Here is a 9895-nt window from a genome sequence, read left to right as displayed (position 1 = left end):
TCATCCAGCACCAGAAATTAAGGAGAATCTAGAATGTAATACTGAAACCCAGTAATATGAGAACCTAGTAGTTTCGGCTAGCAACTCAAACTTAAATTGTCCTCTGAAAATGAACAAACCTCACGGACATGAAAGTTCAGGTACCAGCTAAGTCTTAACAAACAAGCCATGCACCATCTTGGTTACCATGCAACAGGATCACAACTCCCTAAATGATTAGAACTATGAACAAAATACAAAAATAAACAGTTCAACATTTTGCAACGGCACAGAGATTTACATTCATGAGGCAAAGAAATCAACACTGGAAAGCTAAGCCCCCCCAAAGAAGTAAAATTTGGTCATGAACTCACAAAAATATATCCAAGAAAAGCACCTGAAAATGAAAGAAAAGGGGAAGGGGGATGAGTGGGTGCCAACTGGGGAGAAAAAGATGAAATAAATCAGGAAGGGAAAAGATGATAAATTCAGTGATGACCCAACTAGAATTCAATGCCAGCCACCAGAGGCTGAGCTTCTCACATAATTAAAGAAGTATCAGCAATATTCTTCCTTTGAAGCCTGAGAAACAAATTGTACCTGTTTACAAGATCTTAAATGCCAAAAGGGGGAGAGTACTCAAGTTAACAGCTATCAAAAAGAAAAAACAAAATCCAGTTGTTAAAAGATTTCACCAATGATCTGAATAAACTAAAAAAAGTACAAGGAAAGATGTTCTGCCTCCTGCGGGAAGTCGGAGAGTTAAAATACCAAGAGAAAACTCAGTAGTCGTAGAAACCCTCCCCACCTCGAAAACCTCAGTAAAATTACCCGCAGCCAAAAGTAAGTAAAGCACATTTTTAAAATATTTTGGGGCTTCCTTGGTGGCGCAGTGGTTAAGAATCTGCTTGCCCATTCAGGGGACACGGGTTGGAGCCCTGGTCCGGGAAGATCTCTCATGCCGCGGAGCAACTAAGCCCGTGCACCACAACTACTGAGCCTGTGCTCTAGAGCCCGCAAGCCACAACTACTGAGCCCATGCACCACAACTACAGAGCCTGTGCTCTATACCCGCAAGCCACACTACTGAGCCCGTGTGCTGCAACTACTGAAGCCCGCGCGCCTAGAGCCCATGCTCCGCAACAGGAGAAGCCACCGCAATGAGAAGCCCGTGCACCGCAACGAAGAGTAGCCCCCGCTCGCCACAACTAGAGAAAGCCCACGCGCGGCAACGAAGACCCAACGCAGCCAAAAATAAAATAAATTAATTTAAAAAAATTTTGTACTTTCATTCTCTTCAAAACATAGGACCATATTCCAGGGACTGACTTCATAGTACCAATTTCTTGTTTGTAAACACATTCTTTATGGCAACAGTTCTTTCACCTGGAAATGCAACTGTTTTTACAAATTCAAATATTTTATTCTTCCCCCTTCTAATCTTTTTTTTTCTGTAATTAATTTGCCCTATTGAAAATATTTCCATTGAACTATTTCATACTTTTGTACATTTTGAATTTTTACTGTTGTACTAAGCTTTTTTAATTCCTTTAATATTTATGAAATTGTGATATATCATACTTTTTTCCATTTTTGGACCCTCTTTTTTTCATGTGTAATTTCTTCATTCATTTATCCCCATACACATGCCAAATGGTATTAAAGTTCATGTGAAACTGGAACTTAAAGACCTATGTCTCTTTGTCTTATCGTCGGCAATTCGTTTCTCTAGATCCATTGAACGGATCCATTCTCTAGATCCTTTAAATAGATTGATTTTCAAAACTACAATGAGGTATCATCTCACACCAGTCAGAATGGCCACCATCAAAAAGTCTACAAATAATAAATGCTGGAGAGGTTGTGGACAAAATGGAACCCTCCTACACTGTAGGTGGGAATGTAAATTGGTACAGCCAGTATGGAGAACAGTACGGAGGTTCCTTAAAAAAGTGAAAATAGAGCTATCATATGATCCAGCAATCCCAATACTGGGCATATGTCCAGAAAAAAACATAATTCAAAAAGATACATGCACCCCAATATTCATTGCAGCACTATTTACAATAGCCAGGTCATGGAAGCAACCTAAATGTCCATCAACAGATGAATGGAAAAAGAAGATGTGGTACATATATACAATGAAATATCACTCAGCCATAAAAAAGAATGAAATAATGAGATTTGCAGCAACATGCATGGATTTAGAGATTATCATATTCAGTGAAGTAAGTCAGACAGAGAAAGACAAATATCATAGGATATCACTTATACGTGGAATCTAAAAAAATGATACAAATGAACTTATTTACAAAACAGAAACAGACTCACAGACTTAGAAGACAAACTTATGGTTACCAAAGGAGAAAAGTTGCAGGGGAGGGATAAATTAGAAGGTTGGGATTAACATATGCACACTACTATATATAAAATGGATAATCAGAAAGGACCTACTATATAGCACAGGGAACTCTACTCAGTACTCTGTAATAACCTGTATGGAAAAAGAATCTGAAAAAGAATAGATATATGTATATGTATAACTGAATCACTTTGCTGTACGCCTGAAACTAACACAACATTGTAAATCAACTATACTCCAATATAAAATAAAATTTTTTAAAAATAAAGAGATTGATTTTGCTCAACAATTTGTCGTGCCTCACTGTATTTTCATTTTCACCCAATCCACATAATATTAAATCTCTTTTCATCATGATCATTTAAACTATCAATTCCCAGGTTATATTTGTTCCGTTTTCCCATTCATAATGTATTTATTTATTTATCGTATTTATTCGGATGAATGCTTCAGCAAAATTTGTAGCCATTTTTGCAATTAATGACAGTTTTTATTTCAAAACTGAAAAAAGAAAAAAAAGCTTAATTCAATCTATGTCACAATGCTCCCCACTCCTCAGCAGATCCAGCTGACAGAGCCGAGCCGAGCACCTCCTTCTGCAAACCTACTGCACTGTAGGTTGGTACTTAACACATGCGTAAGGTCTTTTCTCTGGGATATGATACATATTGCAGAATATCTGATAGTCTTCCATAAATATCAGTCCAGAAGATAATTTAAATACTGTTGGAACTTCTGGTAAAGAAGAGTGAGGTAACAAAACATCACCTTTAGAAACACAGCTGGATGTAACAAAAAAAAGAACTGAGGGTGATGCTAGCAACAAAGATGTCTGTGCCTCTTTCCCTTTGTCTCCACCTACCAGGCAGTCCTTTAGGAAAACAGTAGGAAATGGAGTTGGGGATGCAAAACTCACGTTTCTTTCAAGGGGAAAGCATAGCATGTTTGAAAAGTTAGAAAACTGGAGGGAGTTTCCCTTTCTAATCGACTGTTACGATCAACGTGGAATTTTTGTTGTTGTTATCTCTCTTTCAAAGGAAGGATGTGCTGTGATGTGAAACACAGGCAACAGAGGGAGATAATATTGTTAAAGAAATCTAGTTCAAGAGAGTCAGGGTTGGCTTGAAAAGTTTAAGAGAATTTTCTTGCCGATTCTCAGAATCTTAGGAGAGGTGACAGATTGCAGCTTGACCACAGTCTTTCCCACAGATCTCCAAAAAATATTATCTATGAGGAGGGTGTGGGGAAGGTACACGGCCAAACCAAATTTCAAAGGGGATAAAATTGGCCTTTTGAAGAACAGAAGAAAAAAATTGGCCACTGAAAAGCAAGGCGAGGGCAGGCTATTTTATTAAGTGGTAAGTTATGTGGTGATATAAATAAGTATTTATGTTGATTATGGTGCTATAAATAGGTAAATAGGTAAATATGTGGCAACCTGTTGGCACCGCCTGTGTGCTTCACCCCAGGGGCCGGGATGTTATTTCAGCTAAATCTCATCAAGCATCTCATAGATAGCTAAGAGCACATAGCAGCAAAATAAAACAGAATCTGATATTTAAATGATTCTTTCTAACACTGCAAAACTTTGGGGTAGAGCCCCACAAACAGAAGTATTTTAAGGGCATTAAGCAGGGGAGAAGTATATTTCTTTGGCAGTATCCCTCTATACGTATTACCTTATCCTTCCTTTTAAGGTCTCCAACCTTCTTATCTATTCTGTTGTTGCTCAAAAATGTCCTTTTTCTGGAGAGATACTATTTTCTGGATCCTGATTGATTTGAGAAGCAGCTGAGGATGTGCCCTTGCTGCAACATCTCAAGGAAAAGGTGAGCTGGGTTCCCTCGTGGAGGCTGGCGTCCCTGACCTACCCAGAGGAGCTTCCCACTCCCCCCTGCCCTTTTCCCTTTTTTCTTTATTTCTAACTTGCATTTTGCAGCACTGGTAAGACAACAGGAAGCCCTGGGCTTCCTCTCCAGGGCATTCAACTGAAGGGATGTACTCACCACATTGATAACAGTAGCCGGAAAAGAAAGAAAACACACCCACCCTCCAGAACGCATGACCCTCCCCCTCACTCTCCGTGTCCTCCCCGTGTGGCCCCCCTTCTCCTCGGAGCCTCACAGGCTCTATCAGGGTTGCACTATGGAGGCCACTCCAGTGTTCAAGCCAATTTTATCCGCATTAAAATTTGGATTGGCCCTGTACCTTCCCCATGCCCACCTCTCTGACGACGTTTTTTGGAGCTCTGTGGGAAAGATTGTTGTCAAACTGCGTTCTGCTAATGCCACTTCTCCAAAGATTTTGAGACTTTGAAACTTCTTCTCTCAGTTTCAGAAACACGTGTGATACGGTTGTCTAAAGTTATTAAGCGTGAATCATTGTGACACGGACTCCACTGGTATCAGTATTGCTATGCATGTTCTTAAATGAAAAATGGTTTGTTGGTTGCCCTTTATAAGCCAAACACCCTTGAAATCAGCAGGGGAGGGGCAGATTATTTGTTACAAACTCAGTGTGTCCAGTGATAAGAGTTAAATATAACCGAAGTTTGGAATCTAGTTTCCATATTTTTCATATGAAGGGTTCTGGAGGTGGGGCAAGTACAAGACTGAGTGCCTGAGGAATGACCACAGGACCAAGAACAGCCAAAATGCTGCCGAGAATGGTCATTGCACTGGCATGACGATGGGACAAATTAAAACGAGAGCCGTGGCTAGCCTGTGTGTGAAAGATGCAAGCAGCTCTTGGGAGCAGTCACTGAAGACAGTTTTTAAGGACCACTGAGAAGTGTAATTTGAGAGAGACTCCATCTGGAATGTCGAGGCCCGTGCATTGCAGCCTTTCCTGGGGCTTAGCTGGCCCTGGTCTACTACTCCTGGTAACTAACGCTAAGACCAAGAACTGCCTGAGCTCTCAGATGTCCTAGAGTGAATGGGTCAGTGTCTTAAGAACTCCTAAGTCTCTGAGGGAGTACCATGTCCACTGATGTTTCACCTAACCTTTCTTCCCAGAGAAAATGCATCTATAAAAGTTGGGTTCTGCATTTGAAAAACTTGGTTATCCCAGAAATGGTCTCCTCCCTGGCAAAGATAGTTTCCTGGTCAGTCCCTTCCCCTACAATGAACCTTTAAAATCATGGTGAAAACTAGAATCCTTTTGCCTCAGCCTTTTGTCTTGATGGTTGAGTGGGAAGATGCTGCATGACTGACTGGAGGAGGAAGGAACTGAGTGAGATTCCTCTGTTGTAAATTACCTGCAGGCTGTCACCAAACCCTGCTGCTGCCTTCAGAACAGCCTCAGAAGGATGGGTGACCTTCAACTACTCTGGACTTCCTCACCTCTGCACCATATGAACCTTTGCACTTTTGCCATTTTACCAGCAAATGTGTGCTATTCAGTAACAACCAGCTGCCTACAGTTTGCTCTAGACTGACAGTTTGTTAGACTTGATAGAGATGATCAAGTTGTTGAAGCTGCTGTCTCTTCTCCAGCCTAATGCTAAATGTCGTTATCACAGTTCTCTGTGACCATGGGCAAATCTGAACTGCTCTCAGCCTAGGGTTTTCCCAATTTAAGTGAAATATTCCACATAAAGCACTTAGCACAAAATAAAGGCTTGGTAATTGTTGATGAGGATGGAGTAGAAGACGCTGGTTAGTGGGGAGTATTTTTCTTTTTTTTTTTAATGTCTGAAACATTTATATTAACATATTTCCATACAAATAACCCAAAGAAAGTTTAGTATTAGTTGGTTTTTGGTTTGTTTGTTTGTTTTTTTATACTGCAGGTTATTAGTCATCAATCTTATACACATCAGTGTATACATGTCAATCCCAATCTCCCAATTCATCACACCACCACCCCCCAGCCCCCACCGCGGTTTTGCCCCCTTGGTGTCCATACGTTTGTTCTCTACATCTGTGTCTCAAATTCTGCCCTGCAAACCAGTTTCATCTGTACCATTTTTCTAGGTTCCACATACATGCGTTAATATATGATATTTGTTTTTCTCTTTCTGACTTACTTCACTCTGTATGACAGTCTCTAGATCCATCCACACCTCAACAAATGACCCAATTTCATTCCTTTTTATGGCTGAGTAATATTCCATTGTATATATGTGCCACATCTTCTTTATCCATTCATCTGTTGATGGGCATTTAGGTTGCTTCCATGACCTGGCTATTGTAAATAGTTCTGCAATGAACATTGGGGTGCATGTCTCTTTTTGAATTATGGTTTTCTCTGGGTATATGCCCAGTAGTGGGATTGCTGGATCATATGGTAATTCTATTTTTAGTTTTTTAAGGAACCTCCGTACTGTTCTCCATAGTGGCTGTATCAATTTACATTCCCACCAATCCTTTTCTTTTCTTTATAACACTTTTTCTCTACCTGTCGTGTTTCCTTTGGCCCCATGCCATCGCAACCACAACATTATTTTAGAGACGGTCCAAGGCTGGAATCTCCTCCCTCTCCAATTTGGGTTACATTTAAATATACTACTTGTAATATGATGAGGTGCCCATCCATAGGAATCAGAGGGACAACCATCTCTGGGCGATTTGCCTTTATACCTCCAGTTGCATTCGTAGCTGTCTGTGGCGCCCGGATACAAGTACCAGCATTTCTCTGGCTCAGTATTACTGAATAAACAACCAACTCACCCAGGGCTCCAGAAGGAACCAGTTAGGTGAATGTAAGAATTGCATTTAAACAAGGATAACTCTAGGAGGATTTATAAAGGGACTGTTTACAGAGGGGTGGGCAGAGAAAGGCAAACCACAAGGGATAATGCAATCACACAGGGCTGGTGATGCCAGAGTTGTTCCCCGTCCCTAGGCCCAGAAAGAAAGAACCCGTGAAGTAAGTGGTTCCTAGAAGCCCAAGGCAGAGGTGTGTGTGGAAAGGGCCACCTTGAGAGACATGTGAGCTTTCGTTGTGAGTGCAGCTGGTTTGAGACAAATCCAGATGGAGGGGTCAGGAGAATGAAGACTCTGGCCTCACTTTCTTCCTTCTCTCCGATCTACCAAGACTCCTTCTCAACTAAATACAATAGGAAGCCAGAGGGAGCCCACTGAGGTCAGCCTCCTGGAGCAGGATAGAGAAGGGTAGAGAATGGATCTAGAGAAGCAAATGGAAGAAATTTGGCACATCACATAGATAAAAGTGGGCCATGCATGGACCAGCAGTGCCCAAAGACGACCAGTGATATGAACCAAGGATTATAGTTGATCCAATTTCTCGCAACTAGGGTCCTTGAAAAAATCAATAACTTGATAACTTATTATCAATAATAACCTAATAACTTATTTTGGGCTTCTAGAAAAGCCTTAAGATTTTGTTTTGTGATGGGATTTTCAAAATCAACACTATTGTTACTTATGCTAATAGTCCAAACTCTGACATTATTTATCTTTGATTCTGAATATTCTCCTGTCTGAATACTCTGGCTTGTGGCATCCGGGGGTGGCCCCCACTTCCCACCCACTGAGGAAGAATCGCTTGGTGCTCTATCTGGCTGTATGGGAGAACTTAGGCAGACACCATGCTGGTCTCCCCAGGGAACTCTGGGGACAGGCTCTGTGGGTCCTCCCCCTCTGGCACCCGCAGAGTGGACATCAGAGTGTACTCTTCTCCTGCAGGTGGAGGTAGAGGTGGGAAAAGCAGAACAAAGGTACAGAATTTGCTGGAGAAACCACAGCTCAGGACTGGAGGCAGAAATCCCCCTGCCCTTACCTTTCTTCTTACTACACGGAAATAAATTTGGAAAACAGCCTTTGGACCCTAGTGATGAACTAGCAGACTAAGAAAAGCTTACAGCCTTCTGAAGTTCTTGCCACAGGCAGGGGTAGGGTTCTGTCCTAATGTCTTCTCAGTTTGCTCCATCCTGCAAGGCTGGCGCCTGAAAACAGGTACAATGGGTGGCGAGCTACATGGTATGACTGCAGGGGCTTCAAAAGGCCTGCCTGACCCCAAACTATCTCCCATGCTGGCCTGAGGATCTGTCTGAAGTTTTCATCACTTGAGTCACTTTTTTATGCAAAGAATTTGCTTCAAGAAGTCCTCTGCTACAATGTACACGCTACTTAAAAGGGTGTGGTGCATATTTGTCTTTCTCTTTTGTCTTCTCAACATCTAACTTCCCTTCCTGTTTTGAGAACTTCACCCCTTATGAGTATTTATAGGAAGCAGAGCCCATTTTCTATTGCCAGGGCAGGGGCACAGGAGCTGAGGTCAACCAGCCGGGTCCGCTTGCTCCAGACTGTGCATGTGGAGCTGATGACACAGGAGAGCAGAATCTGGGAGAGCACTTACTGGGCAGTGGGTGACAGCAGTGGCGGTGAGCCTTGTGCCAGGGGCCCTGTCCCGAGCTGTCAGTGGCAGCAGTGCAGACCGTGGTGTCCAGCAGTAGGGAGAGGCTGCAGTCCTGTTCCCACAATTATTGTTTATGGTGTGATTTGGGCTGAGGTCCCCACTGCTGTGTAGCATCTCCTGTTCCTGCCCATTTTTAAAGTCTTTTCCTCAGCCTTCCCAGAGAGTCTAGAGCTTCCCAGTATCCTTTTACTAAATCCCCATGCTGCTTAAATCACACAGAGTCATCCTTAGTTGCAAGAAGCTAAGAACACTGGCTGACACAGGGGGTGAAACATTAACTCAAGAGAAGCCTTCCACGTACCAGCCACAGATAGATTCATTTGTCTAATTAGCTAATTGTCACCTTGGGAAACAGCAGGACCCCGGGAAAGAGTTTTTGTTGATGGCGGAGGAGAGTCTGTTCTTACGGGCATTAGCTGATGGGCTTGCCCAGAAGGACGCTGGGCAGACGCTTCGAGGGACAGATATCCAAGGGACTAGGCTGGGGCAGTGCATGATGGAGAGAGATACGATGACAGGAAAGATGATGCCACAATAAGAGCAATAGCTAACACGGGCTGACATTAATGCTATTGACTGTGGAAGCTGGCTGAAAGGGCCTTGTTTACACTTGTAGAGCATTCCAGGGAAGTTACTGCTTTGCCAGAGTGACACCACTGATTTTATCACTTTGGTTTGCCTAAACGTTTCTGTTGACACTTAGCCTTCAGGGTAACAGTAATCAGCCTGTGGGATTTCTATCCCCTGCCCATCCCCACACCACCCCTGCATTAGGCCCTTTATGGTTTAGTAAGCAGGGATAAAAAGGCAAGGACAGAGTAAATTCTCAACTATCAAAAGGGCTGTGTCTTTATGATCTTTTCCTCAGAGAGGAGCATAGAAATCGTTCACTGAGGGGAGGGAAGGAGAAAGGAAACTAGGAATGTAGTGAGTACAGATACTGAACATCTGCTAAGAAGTTGTTTGTGGGTTTTGTGGACAGTAGGGGCAGTTCACAAGTTAGTAGAATTCCCTCCTTTCTGCAGTCCTCTTTACTTTCCCTTAGAACAAGGACTGTGCCCAGCGTTCAGTGACTGCCTGAATAAACTCAGGGCCCTCGGTTATTGTTCTCTTAACTTTTCCATGGAAGGGTCAGGTTTGCCTGCTGGAGACTCCAGGCGGGAACCAGGGCCC

Source organism: Delphinus delphis, chromosome 4 (assembly GCF_949987515.2).
Source record: "Delphinus delphis chromosome 4, mDelDel1.2, whole genome shotgun sequence".
In the NCBI taxonomy this organism is placed as follows: domain Eukaryota; kingdom Metazoa; phylum Chordata; class Mammalia; order Artiodactyla; family Delphinidae; genus Delphinus; species Delphinus delphis.
This window is presented reverse-complemented; position numbering follows the sequence as displayed.